Below are 22,164 nucleotides of genomic sequence, written 5' to 3'. Positions count from 1 at the left end.
AAATTAACCACTTTGCCTTTTCCCCTTAATCTCAGACCTAGGTGGGCTTTGTTTTTGCCTGTCCCTCACTTTGGAGGCATCTGAATCCTTTGTGTTCACTCTTTTCCTATGTCTAAGATTTTAAACACAATGCCAGGATCATAACCTGTAGAATAAGCTGTCTCCCCAGGATACCACAGTGACTTGGTAATAATGCCCTTCTCTGGGTGTGTCGTAGCTCAGTCCAGAAGTGTAGCTGGTGCAAAATTTCATATAAAAGTATCATCTGCAAATCACTGGGCCAGTTGTTTGCTAAATCAACAAGCTCCTAACATAAATATGTCATTTGCATGTGGGAAAACTGGGCTGGATAAGTTGATTTCTTCAGTGACATAACCAGCCCTGCCTCAACTCTGCTTTATCTAGAGGGAGGAAAGCAGAGATACATAAACAACACAGGGTTCCCACCGCTCCGGGTGGGAGGTGGGGGTGGAGTCAGACAGCCTGGGGTCCTTGGTTTTAATCAGGGCTTCTCTCCACTGCAGAATCAGGGACAGTTGCCCCTGAATCCCACAGAGTTGTCTTCTTCCAAGCGGCTGATTCAGACACAGAGTCTAGTCTTGTTTATCTTTTCTTTTTTTTTAAAACATGCATCCACAAAAAAGCCCTAAGGTTTCTTGTAAAAATGTCACTGAGATATTTCCTAGTGATTTCTCACTAGCTATTTTTCCCTGAAATAGATATTTTCACCAGCATTTCATCAGATATTAATGGAAATGCTGAGCTAAATTTTCAGCCATCCTGATATGATTTGATAATTAATAAACTGACTTTCACTTCCGGTTTTATAAATCTCTATTTCTGCTCTTGGTTATATGAATTATAGTATGGAGGGACTATTAAACCATGATAAAGTACAACAATTTTTTTCAATTTTGGCATAAAGATTATTCCAAGGATAGAGTTCTTATGGATTACTGATCATTTATACATAATGAAATAAAAATATCCTTTTAGATTTTCAAAAATATTATTTAAACCAAGATGGGATTTATCATTTTCAGTCTTTATACTTGCTTGATTTTTGTTGCATTTGTTTCAGACTGTGGTTCACGACAGAGCAAAGTTTTTTACAAGTAGGGAGAGGGTTTGATTACATTTGATGCTCTCTAAAGCTTATTAATCTTGAGACTAAGAATTGTATATTTTCCCAGAAAAAGATATAAGGTGTTTGATCTAAGAGAAGCTTCAGGGATTATTAATATCAGTATTGCTCAAAAGAGCTCTAGGGGTTCCTTAGACACTCCTGAAGAGCAGGGGGAAAGAAATCAGTTCAGGTTGGGCTGGGTGGAGACAACTAGTGGAGTCTTCAGACACTGAACCAGGGCAGCTCCACTTTTGATTTGGTTTACACACTAGACTTCTGTGTGAGGTTTCATTTGAAAAGGCTACATGTGCTATAGGAACATTAATAATATTACTAACAGTAAGAAAGTCTTGAAATCCAATGGACAAATGCCTAAATTTTATAAGTGAGGAAACTGAAGTTGAGAGAGAATAAATGGTCTCTTCAAAACAATGCAGCTAGTAAAAAGTTAGCTGGATTAATGATACTTGAAAATTAAGAGGCGCAGACGTAGAGAACAGACTTGTGGACACAGTGGTGGAAAGAGCGGGTGGGACAAATGGAGAGAGTAGCATGGAAACATGTACATTACCGCAGGTCAAATAGACAGCCAGTGGGAAGATACTGCCTAACAGGAAGCTCAGCCTGGTGCTCCGTGACAGCCTACAGGTGTGGGATGGGAGCGGCAGGAGGGAAGTTCCAGACGGGGGTGATATATGTACACTTATGACTGGTTCATGTTGTACAGCAGAAACCTACATAACATTCTAAAGCAACAATTTAAAAGAAATTTTTAAAATTTAAAAGGCTATGTTCGATTTAATCAACACTTATCAAAGCCCTACTAAGTGTAAGGTACTAGGCTAGGCCTCCAAGGAATAAAGAAAATAGCATATAACCCTAGTATAGAAACCTAGCACAAGATTCTTTAGCATCTTGTCCTAAAGTTAGATCATCCCATCTAACTTCTTTGTTTTAGAGTTAGAAGCTTCCTCAAAGCCACACTGTGATTAAATGGCAGAATCAGGACATGAGTCGTACTTTTAAAATCTTCGTTATAATGCACTTCCCACTGTACCATCATGCTGTCAAATTTGGTTCATGAACACTGAATGTATCAGGAAAATCCTCCACTTGAAAAACCCAACTGAACATTCGCGTTTTAAAAGTTCTGAAAAGTCCTAGAGTAAAGAACTGTGCTTACCTATGGTTCCAAAACTTATGCCTTAGAATACTACTCATGCCTTATACATCTATGTCCCAAAGAAGACACTTGAGAGATTCTGCACTATGACCTCTCCTCCTCTAGACTTTACTAGATATGATACTGAACTCTAGTAGGACCTTTTTTTAAAAAAACCACATTTCCATGGTTTATATATAAATAGGGCTTGAGCAATGTACTCTCAGTGATGTGTTAGACCAGATGGATTATTTACAAATACATATTGTGTTTGAATGTCACAGAAAATATTATATACATATGTCCAAATAAGTGTAAATCAAATGCAATATACAAAATGCTAACAATGTATTGTTTCAGCCTTAATATCAGTTTATATCTGCTCCTATCTACCATGAGAGGCTCAAGGCTATCTATTTGCTTCCTAAGTTTAATGTATGCATTTTAAGTCACCAGAAATATTGAATTAATTTTAGTAAGATAAGAATTGGCGAGTAACTTCTTGCCCAGTATTCAGAGATAAAGTTACTGTCATGCAAAATGAAGACCCATTTCTTTTTTCATATAAAATACATGTATCTTGGTGCATTTTGCTTTGGTCAGAATGCAAAACATAGAAAAGGAATACCTAGTAAAATTTCTCCAAAAAATACTACTCAAGGTACACCAAACCAAGATAATACTGTAAGCCTTGGGAGAGAACCTGTTCTTACAAGATTTGCAGACCAATTTTTCAAGATCAAAAGTGTTTCTATAAGCACACAAAATCTTGGACCTTTTCCCAGACTAAACCTCCAACACTTCTGAGGTTGGCCCATCACTAACATTTACAATACTTTGACATTTCATAGGATGGACTCCATAGGCCTTTGTGACAGGCAGGCTTCCGACTATGACAGAGTGCTGAAACGGTTTGTGGTGTGTGAAAGGCGGTCAGACAGCACTGGCATTTTGCAACAGGAAGGAAATGATTTGTAGGTACCACCAGCTTGTTGTATCTTGTCGGCTTTGTTAGACGAGAAGCATCACTGGGCACCATCAGTATGGGGAGGGCCATGCTGCTCACCTGACAAGTGCTCCTTGCCAAGCGACTTGAGGCCTGTGTTTAGGTGATGTTCTTTCCTGTAGCATTACATTTTTGTACAGAAAACTTTTAGAAACAGGACCTCCAGTGTGCTAATTCTCTTAACTCCTTTATTTTAATTTGAAAAAAGTTTTTTTTTTTGTCTTTTTGGCTGCACCATGCAGCATGCTGAGTTTTCCAACCAGGGATCAATCCCATGACCCTGCAGTGGAAGCCTGGAATCTCAACCACTGGGCCACCAGGGAAGTCCTTTCAACCCTTTCAAATAAGACTGATTATAGCAACTTACACTTCAGTTCAGTTGCTCAGTTGTGTCCGACTCTTTGTGACCCCATGAATCGCAGCACACCAGGCCTCCCTGTCCGCCACCAACTCTCAGAGTTCACTCAGACTCACGTCCATCAAGTCAGTGATGCCATCCAGCCATCTCATCCTCTGCCATCCCCTTCTCCTCCTGCTCCCAATCCCTCCCAGCATCAGAGTCTTTTCCAATGAGTCAACTTAGTAGGGCTTTAATAAGGGTTTTCAACAAATCCATGCATTTACCAAGTTGGAACATGTAAGATAAAATAAATCCTGTACTCTCTGATAACATACACCTCTAAGGACCTACTTATCCACTGTGATTTATTTATTTTTTTCCATTTTGAAAAGTGAAAGTGTCAGTTGCTCAGTCGTGTCTGACTCTGTGACCCCCAAGGACTGTAGCCTACAGGTTCCTCTATCCATGGGATTTCCAAGGCAAGAACACTGGAGTGGGTTGCCATTTCCTTCTGGAGGGAATCCCCCCAACCCAGGGATTAAATCCCAATCTACTGCAATGCAGGCAGATTCCTTACCACCTGAGCCACCAGGGAGGCCATGTCATTCCTAATAATGCTTCTAAAAAGTTGCATGATTATTGTACCTTCATTGCCAATAGCAGCAGTAGAATAAAGCCATAGGTGCTCTCTTACCCGCTAAATTAGCATTCTCCTCCATAATCCTCGTTGTTACTTCGCTGCTTTTAAGAGGTCCATTTCCCTTAGATGACGAAGGTTCACACTTGCAATATTTATGCTCAAGGTTCTCCAATCTCAACAGTTTTCATGTGTGACCAGATAGGAGACACTCTGTTAGAAAAGACAGAAATATATGAGATGTGAGTCCTGCTCTCAGAGAGTTTCAGTCTCATTGTGGAATCAAGAAAAACACAAATACAGGCAGTAGCATTTATCAGTGACGTTTGAAGGTGCTGCTCTAGAAGCAGGGATTCAGATACTTATCTTGACAACAAAGAGGCTGACAATTGCATGTGTTCATCTGTTCTTTAGGGAATGGGGGATATAAATGAGACTATCTCATTCATTGGGCTTCCCTGGTGGCGCAGATGGTGAAGAAGCCGCCTGCAGTGCAGGAGACCTGGGTTCGATCCCTGGGTTGGGAAGATCCCCTGGAGAAGAAAATGGCAACCCACTCCAGAACTGTTACGTGGAAAATCCCATGGACAGAGGAACCTGGTGGGCTACAGTTCATGGGGTCGCAAGAGTCAGACACGACTTAGCAACTAAACAATAACAACTATCTCATTTATGATATGATTTAAAGCCAAAAATCAAGACTGTCGTTCTTTCGGAGCCATGGGTGTTTTCTCTTCCATCATCCCCAGGAGTGTCCAAGGCTTTACTCCTTTCTTTTCCTACCCTGGCTCAGCCTAAGTCTTTATGGGAGTTCGATCTTTCACTGTCAGAGCTCCACAGTGGGATTAGAAAGAGGCCAATCTAACAGGAGAGAAGTGAGCACACCCATAGTGATAACCCCAACTTGGGGCTCTCTTCTTCTAATTGGCCACCATGTCTATCCACATACTTGATAATTTAGAGCTTGTGGTCTTGTGACATGGGCTTAGATTAATTTGCAAGGCAGTTCCCAGGCAACCTGGGGACTGCACTCAGCAGTGAAACATTTAAGGTGGCAAGCAGATGGTGCCTGTCCAGGAGTCCAGCCCTATTAGAATATATCCTGTGAGGCAAGCCTGCCAGTTGAAGGGAATAATTATAAGAAGCTCTCTAACTGCCATGGCAATAGAAACTTAACCCAAGTGTTTTCAGGTAACTGCCAGCCCTGGGCCTGGCCCCCTTCCATAGGCCCCACAGCACACGGCCCTGTGTGAAGTGGGTGTTTTACAGCAAGTTACAGCAACGCAGCTGTTTGCACTAGAACTTAACCCAGGTATGCCAGACAGCTGTGCCAAAGCACGTCTTACTGTTTCATTAATTCAAAAGCGACTCACATTAAAAAAAGAAAACAAAACAAAAAAAACTGTGTGACCCTGACTGCTGGCTTCAATTCTTTGTCAAGAACTGGTTATTTAATTCAATTTCATAAAATGTTTCTATGTACCCAATATGTGTTTCAGGCTTCCCTGGTAGCTCAGAGGATAAAGAATCTGACTGCAATGCAGGAGACCAAGGGGCAATTCTTGGGTTAGGAAGCTCTCCTGGAGAAGGGAATGGCAAACCCACTCCAGTATTCTTACCTAGAAAATCCCATGGACAGAGAAGCCTGGCAGGCTACACAGTATGGGGTTGCAAAGAGTTGGACATGACTGAGCAACTAACTACACACACACACACACACACATACACATGTTTGACACCTGGAAATAAAGAAGTACAGGCCCTGACCCCAAGACGAAAACATCATCCCAACTGGTAAGCAATATCCTATCTAGCGGTAATAAACACACACACATTACAACTCAATGATACGTGCAAAAATAGAAATAGACATGAACTAAGCGGTGAAACAGAAGAAAGAATGGTTACTTCAGACTACTCCAGAGAGTCAAAAATGGCTTCCCAAAGGTGATGCTATTTGAACTGAAATTTGTAGTATAAATGAAAATTCTCTAGGCAGATGAGAAAGGGAAAAGTTCTAACAAACAGAGGGACTGTAATGAACCAGAGTATGAAAAGCAAAATACAATGGGAGAAAAATGAGTAGATTAGATTTATGGAGGGTAACGCTTGAACAAATGAGCCAGGGTGAGCAAGTTGTGTTGATAAAGCCTGGGGTGTCATGCTTGGAACTGTAACTCATACAGTGCCCATGGGGAGATTTAAAGGGTGTTTCCCAGGGTGTGACATGAGTCTGGCAGCCCCTGCTGGAGGTCCATAGGAGAAGGAGACTCAAGTTGCTGAGAGGCTACTACAACAGTCCAGGCATTCTTCACCATGATGATACTAAAAGTGTTAGTTGCTCAGTCATGCTGACTCTTAACGATCCCATGGACTATAGCCCACCAGGCTCCTCTGTCCATGGGATTCTCCAGGCAAGAATACTGAAGTGAGTAGCCATTCCCTTCTCCAGGGGATCTTCCTGACCCAACGATCGGTCCCAGGGATCAAACCTGGGTCTCCTGCATTGCAGGTGAATTCTTTACCATCTGAGCCACCAGGAATTTTCCTGGATGGGCTCAAAGAAACCAAGTTTCCCCTTTCCTTCTGCAGCTGGGCTTTGGGACTTGTTGTACACAGATTTGTTGGTGTGTAAAAAAGAAACTGTCATGGTTAGAAAGAATGGAAGAATACTAAAATGATAGAATTATAGAACATTCAAATTGAAAACTATCCAAAGAGATCCATTCCAACACCCTCATTTACCTACAGGTGAGTTGGCTCATGGCAAATTCTAGCCTGGCAGCCAGGTCCCTGGCCAGTGAACAGCTGGGTTGTTTTGTGGGGTATTGTTATGGGTTGAATTATGTACCCCAAACAAGACATATTGAAGAAGTCTGAAGCCCCCAGTACCTATGAATGTGACCTTTTTCAGCAATAGCATCTTTGCAGGTATAATCAAGCTGAACTCACTAGTTCAGTTCAGGTCAGTTCAGTCGCTCAGTCGTGTCTGACTCTTTGCAACCCCATGAATTGCAGCACACCAGGCCTCCCTGTCCATCACCATCTCCCGGAGTTCACTCAGACTCACGTCCATCGAGTCCATGATGCCATCCAGCCATCGCATCCTCGGTCGTCCCCTTCTCCTCCTGCCCCCAATACCTCCCAGCATCAGAGTCTTTTCCAATGAGTCAACTCTTCACATGAGGGGGCCAAAGTACTGGAGTTTCCGCTTTAGCATCATTCCTTCCAAAGAACACCCAGGGCTGATCTCCTTCAGAATGGACTGGTTGGATCTCTTTGCAGTCCAAGGGACTTGCAAGAATCTTCTCCAACACCACAGTTTGAAAGCATCAATTCTTCGGCGCTCAGCCTTCTTCACAGTCCAACCCTCACACCCATACATGACCACAGGAAAAACCATAGCCTTGACTAGACGGACCTTAGTCAGCAAAGTAATGTCTCTGCTTTTTAATATACTATCTAGGTTGGTCATAACTTTTCTTCCAAGGAGTAAGCGTCTTTTAATTTCATGGCTGCAATCACCACCTGCAGTGATTTTGGAGCCCCCCCCAAAAAAAAGTCTGACACTGTTTCCACTGTTTCCCCATCTATTTCCCATGAAGTGATGGGACTGGATGCCATGATCTTCGTTTTCTGAATGTTGAGCTTTAAGTCAACTTTTTCACTCTCCTCTTTCACCTTCATCAAGAGGCTTTTAGTTCCTCTTCACTTTCTGCCATAAGGGTGGTGTCATCTGCATATCTGAGGTGATTGATATTTCTCCCGGCAATCTTGATTCCAGCTTGTGTTTCTTCCAGTCCAGCGTTTCTCATGATGTACTCTGCATAGAAGTTAAATAAGCAGGGTGACAATATACAGCCTTGATGTACTCCTTTTCCTATTTGGAACCAGTCTGTTGTTCTAGAGTGGGCCCTAATCCAATAGGATCAGTAACCTTTTAAGAAGGAGAATGCCATGGGAAGATGAGACATGGGAGAATGTCACTGGAAGATGGAAACAGACAGGAGCTACTCAGCTACAAGCCCAGGAAGGCCAAGGATTATGGCCACTACCAGAAGTCAGAAAGAAACAAAATTCCACCCAGAATCTCAGAGGGAGCAGAGCCCTGCCAATACCTTGATTTCAAACTTTAGGCCTTCACATCTAAGAGTAAACTGCTATTTTAAGATACCTATTATAGTAGCTTATAACAGCCTTAGGTACCAAAGGGAAAGGGGAGTGGAATTAATTAGGAGTTTGGGCTTAACATGTACACAACTACTGTGTATAATATAAAATAGACAGCCAACAAGGACCTACTGTATAACAGAGGGAACTCTACTTAATATCTTGTAGTGACCTATAATGGAAAAGAATCTTAAATTTGCATATATATATATATATATATATATATATATATGTTTACCTGAATCACTTCATATACTCCTGAAACTAACACAACAATAAAAATTTTAAAAAACAGCCCTAGGAAAATAGGTATCCCTGAGAAACTAATTCAGATATTGCTAAGATTTGAATGTTGTGCTTGTGCGTGGGGGTAAACTTAAATAACTTCAAAGATAATGTATAATGCAGAACTACCTTAAAAAAAAAAGATGACTATAAATTTTACACATTGTAAGTCAATTTGGTTTGACAGTAATTCTCATTATCACAGTTTTCACAGAATGAAAAGATTTTAGAAAGTAAACGCTGAGTATACTTTATAAAGCATCTCCATCCATTATCTCATGTAATCCTCATCCCAGTTCTGGAAGGTGGTAATCATGGAAAAACCACTGCTTGTTGCAAAGTTACCCTATGATGGAATGAAAATCAAATGCCCTGCTGTTGCCTTCGTTCTGCCCCAGCGGCGACTCACGGCTTACGCCTCACACGACTCACGGCTCACGCCTCTCAGGACTCACGGCTCTTACGACTCCTACGCCTCTCACGACCCTCACGGCTTAGGCCTGCTGAGAATCACTCTGGATAAACTGAGGTTACAGACGAGGAAGATCGCTGCCCTGCAATTGCTTACGGATGTATTCAAGAAGAGCGAACTTGAGGTAGTACTGCAAGTGCCAGCAAGCAGGTCTACTTCCAGGAGAGAAAAGCTTTACAATGTTATATTATAACTAGTCTAATTCATTCCAACAGATATTTATATTCAGGGACTTGAGCAGAAAAAAGAGCCCTGAAATGACATGTTGTTACATCTCCTCCCTAGCTGTCTCTCCCAAGCCTGAAAAAATAAGCTTTCTTTATATAAAAAGGGATATTTATAAGCTTGGAAACCAGAACCAACTCAGCTTCTCTAAGACAAGCAGGGGTCTCCTCTTGCTTCACCCATCATCCTATAATTTACTATCTCTCTTCTTACTGTGGGATGTTTATGGTTGCTAAGAAAAATCATGCCTTAGGCAAGTGACACAATTCAGTTTTTGTTGTTGTTGATTTGGAGTTTTTATTTATTTACTTAATTTTTGAGGCACTAAAAAGCTCATGTAGGTAGTTGCAGGGAGACAAATAGTTGACTAAGGATTAAACAGAAGAGGAGGAATTAGCTTCTTGAAATAGTGTGATGTATGGCCCCAAATGCCATTTATCAGAAATTGGCTAATGGTATTATGTTAATTTCAGCTGTGCCATGCATGGAAGGAGGAAGGAAGCCTCTCGATTTGCACAGATCAATCAATAAATGATAGTGGTTCCTTGTACAGATCAATAAATGACAGTAGTTTCTACTAGCAATCTTATGGAACTTAATTAAAGAAGCAAGAGAGTAACATCCAGTCTCATTCAGGAGGAGTCCCTGGCACCGCAGCAGTGAGGCATGACATTTCTAAGAGTTAACAAAGCTTAGGGTCATTCTCTATCTGTTTTATCTCTTATAAGTACTTAAAAGTCAAGGATAGTGGCTCAAAGGAGAACCTCAGCCTTTCATCTTTCTGACTGGGCTGAAGGCAAATTCATGACCAAACCTCCACCCAGGTCATAAATGTACGTCATGTTTGGTCTCAAGACAGACACCAGAAACACAGCAAATAAAGTCTGTCTCTCCATCTGCATTAAAGACCTTCTCCATTAGAGCCGTGACTGAGTGTGTGGAAGAGTTCTCCAGACTAAGGATGTTTGCCCAGTTGATGAAGAGTTTGAGTTGTTGCTTTTTAAGTACTGACTCATGGTCACATAGCCTTCACCTTTCATTCACTCATGCATGCCTGCTAAGTCAGTTCAGTCATGTCCAGCTTTTTGTGACCCTATGGATTGTAGCCCACCAGGCCCCTCATCCACTCATACCCTTAAATAAAATTCAGGTCAATTATGTTACAATATAATCCAGAGAATATCCAAATTCTTGACTGGTATGTCATAAATCATCCATTATTTTAAATAAAGAAGTCACAAGTTACATGTTAGAAGGTTTTCTTTTTCCTTTCTTTTTTTTTTTTTGAGGGTGTGTGTGTAAAGTCGCTTCAGTGGTGTCCAACTCTTTGCAACCCTATGGACTGTAGCTTGCCAGGCTCCTCTGTCCATGGGATTCTCCAGGCAAGAATACTGGGGTGGGTAGCCATTCCCTTTTCCAGGGGATATTCCCGACCCAGGTATTGAACCTGCATCTCTTACGACGTCTTGCGCATTGCCAAGCAGGTTCTTTACTACTAACCTTTTTTTTTTTTTTTTTTTTTTGGTAAAAGGACTTGGATTTTCCCTATGGCTTCTAAAGTAAAAATTGCTTAATCTTGCAAATGTTCAATATCTTCACATACTTGCAAATGTTTACAAAGATTTTATTCAGAAGTTCCAAAGAAGGTTGAGAAGCGTTTCATTTGGATAATTGAGACTCAACAGCTAAAGTCAACAGATTTAACGCAGACAGATTTTTGTGGCTTTCAGAATTAAAACACCAGGACCCCCACTCACATCTTTACATCTGTCCCCACATTTGCTGAGCGCTTAGCCAACCCCAAGACTGTGAAGGGCCGTCCCGGAATAGGAGCCCCCAGCCAACGCAGGGCACCACACACAGCTTTTGACTTTTTGCCCGTTAGTCAGTTGCTCTGCCCAGATTTCCAGAAGGACAAGCCTGCCCGCTCCCCCACTGCCCCCAGAGCTGCGGATGACCTCCCAGAAGCACAGAGGAGCTCTCGGGGCAGCTGCTGTGAGGTCTGAGACTCCCCCCAGCACTGAAGCGGTTAACTTGGAGGAAGACCCAGAGAAAGAAAAACAGACAGGACTGCCTTGTGCTGGGAGGAGGGCTAGAAAACGAGGCTGTTGCTGTTGTTTTCATTGTGTGCGCTCTAATCAGGGAGAGTAAGAACAATGATGCATGTGATGCTGATTTTGGACCGCGTCCATGCAGCTTTTCCCAGGCTAGACAGCCTTGGGAACCACTGATAGAGTGGCACACCAGGAGCACAGCCTCAATCACCAAGCCCAGGGCAGGGCAGCCTTTTCTGTGGATAAAATATGTGAGGGATGACAAGAATCTTCCCAGCATGGGAAGTGGTGGTAACAAAAAAATACACAACGGGGTGGGGGCAGGGAGGGGGGAAACTGTGAGGGTTTTGCAAATCCCAGCCCAGGCCACGGGGGACGTGTTATTTGAAAGATAGGAGAATTTCTCCTTCTGCCCACCCAACCCATTTTACTTTTTTGTTTGTTTGTTTCCCTCTTTGCATTCAACCGGCCCTCCCTTTTCTTCCCCGCTCCCCTCCCCCCAAGCCCCCTCCACCACACTTTGAAGCAGAGATGAAAGCCCTGTGTTGTGGCTGCAGGCCCCAGTCAAGCAGGGGGACCGCTGAAGTGTGCTTTAGTTTAAGACGCTGTATTTTTCTCCCAAGGAAAAGGGGGGAAGAAATCAGCTTGAAACAATACATCGCATTTTGCTGGAGAGCATCCTTTATGTATCTAAGGTTCAAACATGGTCCTAATTTTTCAAAGCTTTTGTCTCCAAGGATAAGAAAGAGCTTAAAATGTGGTGTCCTCTCTCAGAGTGAATGCCTATAACTAGGAGGGCTTGGGAGTGCAAGTGTTTAATAAAATAGAACAAGAAAGAGGCAAAAATCAGCCACATGAGCTCTTCAGTATTGACACAACAGCAGGTCACAACTTTCTCACCTTTTTTGGACACAGCTCACTTATTTTCAAATAGCACATCCAAGCTACGAGGTACTAAATGATTCTGAAGCAATGACTTCCATACATTCACTTAGTTATTTGGCTACCAGGCTTAGCAAATACTTCTGGACACACAGCTAAACCTGAATTTCAGGTAAAGAATGATAAATCTTCAGTGTAAGTATGTACCAGGCAATATATGGGATAAACATATGCTAAAAATGTACTTGCTATTTATCTGAAATTCAAATTTAACTAAATGCAGTATAATATATCCGGCCACTCTAGAAGTCAGGATAGTTTTTAAATCAACTTGTCTTTTGCAACAATTTATGTGAAAACATTTATAAAGCCTTGTTTTAACATGCATTTATTTGCGATTCGTCAAATTTGAACATAGGAGTAGTCAACATATTGCTTTTGCAACAACACAGACTATCTGTAGTAAGGCCCTTTTGTGCCCCTGCCAACCCATCCCTTAAACATAACACACATACATAGAACTACACACACACCTGACCCCCTAGCATGAATATCTCACAGGGATTTTAAAAGGATTCTATGTATATATATTTTTTCCATCAAAGAAAGGGCTGCTTAATGTGTTGCCTCGAGCAATAGGTCAATATTTATAATCAACTCCTACCATGGAAAGTGCATATGGCTCCCACTTGGCCATTCTTAAAACTGCGGCTTCTTTGTCAAATAGCAATAGCTCATGCAATCTAAATGAACCATAATTATTTTTGGTTAAAAAATTTTCCCCAATATATCTACTTAATGCCCTGAAACCTGGTTTTATTATTTTGTGTTTACTTAAAATAAATGTGCTTATAGACACAAAATCAACATGAAGGAGCCATCTGGAAAGCTCAGCTGATTTGATTCTGGATGTCGTGTCTGCAAATCTCTCATGTACACTGTTGTTCGTGTGAACTTGGGTTCACTTGAACTTGGACAAAGTTGAAGACTTGGTATTTTTGCTCCTCACAGCTGCCAATCATGGGGACTGAAGAAGCAGCTAAAAGAAAAACTAAGAATAAAGGAGATTTCTGAGTGATCTTTGAACTCTCAGTGTGCATGAAATTTAGACCATGCTTAGATAAGTGGTGAAGGCTGCATTTAATCCCGTAGTTGGAAGATTGTTGAGTATCATCTGAGGAGTCATGTCTCCTTTGGACTACTGCTCTCCTCCCTACCAATACTACTTTTTTGATTAGGCAAATTATTACTTTGTCATAAAAGTGATTATTAATCAAAATTTCAGTGTAACTTCTCTGATGCTTCCTCTTTCACTGGTACTAGGAAAGGAATTATTAGAAAATTTCCTGAACATCAGTATACTTTCCAGGAAAACTAACAGGATTTCAACTTGAGGATTGACTTAAACTTGGATGTTTTTACACAAAGCTAGATAGATAATATTACGTGATCTTAAATCTTACAATTTTCTAAATGTTCTCAAGAAAACCTCCTTAACTGAATTCAAAAATTCACTTTGTTAAAAAAAAAAGGAGGATAGATATATTCACTTCCTCATCCCACTATTCAAATACTATCTATACTTATCCCCATCTCCACCTCAATGCTTATACAAAATAATAGCATGTTTAGCTAATTAATCTATGTATATGTTTAGCTGGTGAAGTAGCATGATGACTGACTAGAGAATTCTGTCTACTTTCAGTTCTGATGCTAATAACTATATAATTTGGGCAAATCTAGTCTTCATTGCTAGTCAAAAGACTGAGAAATAACAAGACACTTAATGTCTTTGAAAAATAATGTAAAACCAGATGTTTAAAAACTCTTTCTGATACTACATCAATTTCCACCATTAGGTCTCTTTCCACTCTAAGTATCCAAAGGCAATACTGCATCAATTAATTTCACTGAATTCAACTTTATCTATGGTAATGGCTTATTTGGGGGAAACCTATGCCCAAGCAGAATTAGGAAGAAGTACATAGAGAGGAGTGAAATTTTCAGCTATTAGGTCTAAAAGTCCTCTCCTTTGGGAAATTAGAATTTGTGAATATTGCATCTTGGCCACTGAATTTTCAAAAAAGGACAACACATGGATATACATGAGTATCTATTCGCTCAGATGGTGTGCCAATTTGTGGGTATCGCAAATTCAAGGATTCCAGCTGTGCCGGGGTACAGACAGACACCCAAGGAAAACATATAATTTCTTAAAGACAGCAAATGACACTCTCATTGCTTTCAGCAGTATCATCAAATAGAAGAGGACTTGGATCACTTATAGGATTGATATGGCATATGGCAAATGCTGTTCTTTTAGGGGAAAAAAATGCAAAATATGGAAACTGGGAACCAGGAACCAATCAAGGGAATATCTAAAAAATGAAACAAGCATCTAGCTCGCTGATCAGAACCAGGCCCCAAGGATTATTGTGGAGAAGTCATTGAAATCATCAATTGGGTCGAGGGAGAGTAAAAATGACAACCTGGATAAAGGGATAGAGAGAGAAACTGCACAACAAAAGTCTCACAAGGGAACTGTTAGAGCCCAGAAGTCTTTTCTTCAGAACTTCAAGCCTCTGGGGCCAGTTTTCTTCTCTCTGCAGCTCCCTGGCACATGAAATCAGCCAGGTTCCTACTCATTCTTCCCAGATTCAGACTTCAATGATCCAAGGCAGAGAATTCTCCAAAGAGGGAATTCATTGCTTTCTCTGTTCTTAGAGATCTCTTCTTTTCCTTGACATATCATTCCAAGGGTCTTTTAATAAGGAGATCATTTAAAAGTGAAATCACGTACCAAGTTATCTTGTATGACTTCGCCGCTGCCAGCGCTTGATTGCGATTAAAGCTTTTTACTTACCTGTGTATTTTACTTAAATATATATTCTGGGAAAAGAAAACAAAACAGGGTTTTGCTATAGCTCACACAGTGTCTTTTATGTTAGTTTTATTATTTTTCTCTTTATTTTAAGAATTAATCATGTCCTTCAAAAGATAGATACAAACTGTTATATATAAACAGTCTCTCTCTCCAATACAAAGTTTTCTATACTATTTTTCATACATCCTACTTTAATTGGGCCACATTTTTCAAGTTGGCTTCCTCTTACCAACCGTTTCTCAGTATACAGAAAATGTGCTCAATATTTCACGTAAGATGGCTAGAAAAAGTTCATATGTGATGCCCACTTCCCTTCTGATTTCTGTGTTCACCTTAGAACTCGGTTTCCTCTCTTTTAAAGGGAACAAAAGGGAATCCCTACCAACTTGCCCAGCACCTCCTTAGCTGGTTAGAGGAGCCTGACATCTCCTCTCCTAATTAGGTACTGAATACTCTGGACTTGGAAGATTGACCCCGATTCAGATGAAAAATGTCCTGTTTTCTCTAAGATGATAAGTCACTTTTCCTTAGGTCCATATGTGGACACACTAGATGCTTTGCCCCAGCCTCCTTCTTCCATTTACTGGCAAGAACTGGAGATCCTTGAGGCACATGAGCCACCAGCACTGTCCTCTTCCCGCTCTATGAGACATAGGTGTCATGTCTAACTTGTTTCCTCCTCAAACTATAGTCCCAGAACAAGAATTTGTTCACTCATTTAACAATCATGTAACGAGAAGTATACTAGGGAGCAGATGTTATGTGCCAGGCACATACAAAGGTAAGCAAAACAGATGTGGTTCCAGCCATCAAGAAGTCCAGTGAGACAGATGACCATTGGTTGACTGATCACTAAAATGCATGAATAATTTAAAACTGTTGTGAAGTATGGGCCTCCCCAATGGCTCAGCAGGTAAAGAATCCTCTGGCAATATAGGTGAGGCAGAAGACATGGATTCAATCCCTGAGTGGGAAAGATTCCCTGGAGGAGGAAATGGCAACTCACTTCAGTATTCTTGCCTGAAAAATCCCATGGACAGAGGAGACTGGCTGGTTACAGTCCATGGGGTCGCAAAGAGTCAGACATGACTGAGTGAAGAGACACTGCAGAATATCATGACGGTATAAGGATTTCTCAATAAATTTCTCACAAGTGCCCTCATTCAGTATCAAAGCACTGATTTTTTGGGGGGTGGGGTGGGGGGAGGGATGGAGAGCATAACTTGAATGCTTAATGCATATCAATTAGTTCAAAAGAGGCTTCCCCAACGCCATGCCCTTCTTGAATTTGGTAAAGCTTGTATATTCACTGTTTATAAACTTTTATTACAATCCAGTAACACAATGTTAGTTTTCTTCATTTCTACATGCAAGCAGAATTGACAGATTTTGTATGGTACCAATTTCTAACTAGTCTGAACTGGCCGACTCCCGCAAACAATCATATCCATATTATAACAACTTTGTCTTTTCCCAGATTCTGAAATATACTTCACTAAAAGGTTATCTTCTGCTTTAAGAATTTGCCCTCTTTTTGTATCTGGATGAAAGTGTTAGTAATTAGTCGATCAGTCATGTCCGACTCTCTGAGATCCCTGGACTGTATTGTAGTCCATCAGGCTCCTCTGTCCATGGGATTCTCTAGGCAAGACTACCAGAGTGGGCTGCCATTTCCTCCTCCAAGGGATCTTCCCAAGCTAGGAATCAAACCTGGGTCTCCTGTGTCACAGGAAGATTCTTTACCATCTTCCTTTACAAGGAAGTCCTGTATCTGAATGGAATGACTGCAAATGTTCTCAGCGGCTGTTTTCCAAGACTTATACAGAAAATAATATATGCTTATGAAATTTGTAAAATTGCAATAAAAAACTTAATAATTAAAAAAATTTCATTCAATACAGAAGATAAAAGATCCAAAGTAACAAGCTTTGCAATGCCATATATGTTAGTAAACCAACCTCTTCTCTCTTTACCAAGTAGAATAGTTGGCAATAATAGATGTCAAAATATTTGATTCTTCAAGAGATTTGTAAAAGCTTCCAGTGACCTTAAAACCCTTAATCTCCATTTCATGCCTTTAAAACATGTAAGTGATTTCAGTTATACCATTTTCTCAACTGTATCATAAAGTTTTTTCAAAACATATTGATGATGGCAGTGCTTCCACCATTTATTTTTTCCAGATTCTAGCTCAAAACTTTAACAGCTCAAAAAAAAAAAAAAAGAAAGAAAGAAAGAAAGAAAGAAACCCACTGCTGCTACTGGTAATAACAATAATAAACTCTGCCACTTGCTTTCTGTGTAATCTGGGGCAAGTAAATTATTTTCTGCATCTGTAAAATGAGTGAATTAAGACCCATCAAGATTAAAGATAACATGTGAAAAATGTCTGGGACTTACAAAAACTCCATGAATTGCCATGGGACAGTGATGATTATTGTAAGATTCTGGTGGTTTAATTTGTTCCCCAAACAACAGAAAACAAACACATAATCTCATATGTAAATCATATTATTGAAAATAAGAAATCGTCCACAAAATAATTCCTTTTTATAAACTGGATTGAGCATTCAATCATGTTGTTAGCAAAGTTAACAAGTTCCTACATGAAGCTATGCTGTTCAGGTAGAATGAAACAGCTGGGCTCTGAGAATGAGACCAAAGGGGTAAAAGTTGACCTAAAATTGCAACCAGAAAGATCTCTGGTTGTGAGACATCAGAGTCAGAGGATAAAGCAAAACTGGCAGCTCCTTGGGTGGTTCAGTGAGTGGAAGTTCTGGGTTTGGTTAGCTGACAGCCCACCAGAAGAGTGTAGAAGAGTTAGGAAATCCATCAAGGTGCCAATGACCCACTGGAAATTATCCATTACATTTAAAAGTGAAATCAAACTTAAAAGGACTAGTGTTGTATGCTGCAATGCTGTATGTGGCATCATTTGGTGCAATAGAATTATCTTTTCTCACAACTTACAGGAATTGCTATTACCAACTTGCACATGATAGAGTCAACCAGAGATGAGGGCAGAGTTACCATGACCGGTTTAATATATTATCCTTGTTCATTTTTCACATAGTATTTATCCCAAAGGACATCATGCTCCATAAGATAGTTCAGTTTGGGTTGCCAGTTGGTCTGAACTTCTCAAAGCTATTTTCAGAAACCATGATTCTACTCTTTGGCAATACAACCAACTCATACATTCTACATTCGGCAAACAGGCACTAGTTCCTGTAAAATTGTTTATTACTTAAAATTATCTACAAAGACAGTCCACTGGAAATACTAAACTGGGACTCCAAGCCGACTGCTAATAATTTGGAAGCAAATGCTTCCTTATTTAACCACTTAGGGGAAACTACCAAATTTCCATTCTCTAAAAAAAAAAAAAAAAAAAAAAAACTTTAAAAGTATTTCTGTTGCAATTTGTATAACATATGCTATGCATACAGAGCTCTTTAAATAGGATTAGGTTAATCCACAGTCTTAACCTTAAAAAGTGTTTGACTCTGTGTAGCATGGTCTCCAAACGAGTGAGAGTGATGTGTGGACCGGTCCTCCCCACCGTGAAATACTTAGCAAGAAGCCATCAAGCACTTGAATCTCAACTGAATGCCTAGGATTTACAGTTATACTGTGTTTTTTGTTCCTAAGAACTCCCTTGTTCAGAGGAATTAACAAGTTGGCAAGAAGATATCAAAATTCAAATAAAGTATATGTATATAGAAAGTATATGTGTGTGTGTGTGTGTGTGTGTGTTTGTCTCAAAACTCAATGCTAAGAAACCAAACAGCCCAATTTAAAGAATGGGAAAGAGATTGGAACAGATACTTCACCAAAAAATCATGAATAGCAAATAAACACATGAAATGATGCTAACCATTATTGGTCATCAGGGAAATGCAACTGAAAACCATAGTAAGATACTACTACACACCCATTAGAAGGGCTAAAATTAGGAAAACTGGCAAGAGCCAGGATGGGTGAGAATGTGGAAGAACTGGAACTCTAATGCGTGTGTGCTGGTGAGAATGTAAAACGGTACCACCACTTTGGAAAAGTAGCTCTTTCTTTTTTAAAATGGTTCTTTATTCATAAATGTGATGCAAGTTTACAACGTTTATTGTACATTGCCAAATAAATATGCAGTGAAAATAAATTTTTCAAAAAACCCAAGAACCTAAAAGCAAAGCATGCCAAATGTGCAGCTGTCGATATGCTAGCCATCTTGATAAGTCTATGAGAAGGAGTCTGAGATGCATGTTAAAAGATAGTTACACAGTAGTATGGACTTCTAGGGATCACTATTCACCTCCTAGTCTATGTATATAGTTTGTCTTTGGATATGTAAAAAGCATAATCTGGGTGGCCTTATGTGGCAAATCTTACTAAGGAAGTTGTTTTGAGGTGAGGAATAGGATGTGGCTGGAAGCGGGATTAGGGGCAGGCTGAAAGCTGGAAAGGAAGGTCATTCTTGAGGGGTAAGAAATCAGTTTTGTCTGTTGACCGCTGTGTGTGGGGGTGGATGTTAGTTGCTCAGTCATGTTTGACTCGTTGCAATTCCTGGCCTATAGCTTTCCAGGCTCCTCTGTCCATGGGATTCTTCAGGCAAGAATACTGAAGTGGGTTGCCATGGAATGTGATTCAGTAGGCAGGTCCCAGTGGTGTGTGTCCCCAAAGCTGGTGATAAGGAATGGAAAAAAGTCATTCAATACAAACCAATATTGGGTTTTCAAAAGAGGAAAATAAGGTTAATTAAATGAAATTGCTATTATGGACAGTTTTCCATTAAGAAATATTGATCAGAAAAAACTGAGAGCCGTAAGAAAATAGCAAAAATTTAGTAGGGTAGGGGGAAGGATTGGTGCACATGGAGAGAGATATTGCCTCTAATTTCTTAAGGAGAACTCAGTTGTGGAGTAGGGCTAGGAGAAACTAAGATTGTTGGGCATCTGTCTGCTGTATGCTGATTTATTGTAATGGGAAAGCTAACAACTAATAAGAAAGTTATAATAGCTGCTGCTTATTGAGACTTCATTAAATCCAAGCTTCAACTTGTTCAAAAATCTTTATACATAATCCAGTTTAATCTTCACAACTAAATGAGGTAATTATTATTGTTTCTATTTTGTAGGCAAGAATATCAAAGACTAGAGACTTAGGGAAATTGCCTATTGACCACACAACATGGAAGAGGAAAAGTTGGGACTTTAACTTGGGTGTTACTTAATCTTTCATTTATCCAAAAGTGAGATCAAGAATATAAAATTCTATTCTCAGTTCAGTTCAGTAGCTCAGTCATGTCCGACCCTTTGCGACCCCATGAATTGCAGCATGCCAGGCCTCCCTGTCCATCACCATCTCCTGGAGTTCACTCAGACTCACGTCCCTCGAGTCCATGATGCCATCCAGCCATCTCATCCTCTGTCATCCCCTTCTCCTCCTGCCCCCAATCCCTCCCAGCATCAGAGTCTTTTCCAATGAATCAACTCTTCACATGAGGTGGCCAAAGTACTGGAGTTTCAGCTTTAGCATCATTCCTTCCAAAAGAACACCCAGGGCTGATCTCCTTCAGAATGGACTGGTTGGATCTCCTTGCAGTCCAAGGGACTCTCAAGAGTCTTCTCCAACACCACAGTTCAAAAGCATCAATTCTTCGGCACTCAGCCTTCTTCACAGTCCAACTCTCACATCCATATGTGACCACTGGAAAAATTCTAAAAAATAGTAAATAATATAATTACAGAAACTTCTACTTAGTAATTATTGTCACTAATTGACAGAGAGACCAAGAGTGTATGAGAAGAAGAGAAGAGTAAAGAGCGAAGAATATCTTGTTAACAGTCACCATTCCATGACGCTTGTCCTGCCTTGAAGTTCTCCAGGGTCATTCTAAGACAGCAGGGTAAATCATCATCCATTTTAATCTGCCCTCCAAAAGGACCCATGAAATATGAAAGCAGTTTGTTTTCTTTCTAAACAAATTACAGTTCTAAAATGAAGTTTGATTTTCTTAGAAATCCTGGAAATTTTGCACAGATGAGATAGAATGACGAACATAAATTTTTAAGTACCCCCCCCCCGAAAAAATGTTTACTTTCCAATGCTTCTTGGCACATGTTAGAATCATCTGAGATATCAGGGCCTCACCTCACATCAGTGAACTCAGTCTCTGTGGGGTAGGCCTGGGCATCACCATAGACTTTTACATATATATTAATATATATAATTTTATTTATTTATTTACTGTTGGCTGTGCTGGGTCTTCATTGCTGTGCGGACTTTGCTCTAGCTGCAGCAAGGAGGGGCTACTCTCTAGTTGAAGGGCTTGGGCTTCTCGTTGAGGCGGTTTCTCTTTTCACAGCGCATGGGTTCTTGGGCACTGGGGCTTCAGTAGTTGCAGCATCTGGGCTCAGTGGTTGCAGTTTCCAGGCTCTAGAGTGCAGGCTCAATAGCTGTGGTACACAGGCTTAGTTTCTCCACGGCATGTGGGATCTTCCCAGATCAGGGATTGAACCTGTGTCTTCTGCACTGGCAAGTGGATTCTTTACCTCTGAGCTATCAGGGAAACCCTCGCCATAGTCTTTAACCAGCAACTCCATCAGATATTTCTAACATAAAGTTTGAGCACAGAGTTTGGAAACTTCTGGGTCATAGCTAATTCATTTAACTAGTAGGCCGCACATCATGTGACATTAAAAGCTATACAGTAGCCTTATATATGGAAACTGGAACTGCATCATATTCTATGCCTCCTTGTCTCATTCAAGAGGAAGCAAACATCTCCAGTTCTTGCAAACAACCTACTCAAAGATCAGAAGAGGCCTTGGATCCCAGTTCAAATTCCCTGTCTTGGGTACAGATCAAAGGGGCCCCAGGATATAGTGAGACAGGGTAGGCTCTGCCAAGAGCAGGCCAAGTGGC

General features: G+C 40.6%; 1 long non-coding RNA gene across 2 annotated transcripts in view; it reads right to left on the bottom strand.

Annotated features, from left to right (window-relative positions):
- Positions 1-608: 608 nt before the first annotated feature.
- The window catches only part of LOC114116058 (uncharacterized), a 149,116-nt gene continuing 127,560 nt past the window's right edge, over positions 609-22,164 (bottom strand). For both annotated transcript variants that reach the window (XR_009601508.1, XR_006060580.2), the window contains one exon: positions 609-4,484. This is a non-coding gene — a long non-coding RNA (uncharacterized LOC114116058). The remainder of the gene's footprint in view (positions 4,485-22,164) is intronic.

Source organism: Ovis aries, chromosome 8 (assembly GCF_016772045.2).
Source record: "Ovis aries strain OAR_USU_Benz2616 breed Rambouillet chromosome 8, ARS-UI_Ramb_v3.0, whole genome shotgun sequence".
Lineage (NCBI taxonomy): Eukaryota > Metazoa > Chordata > Mammalia > Artiodactyla > Bovidae > Ovis > Ovis aries.
This window is presented reverse-complemented; position numbering and strand designations above follow the sequence as displayed.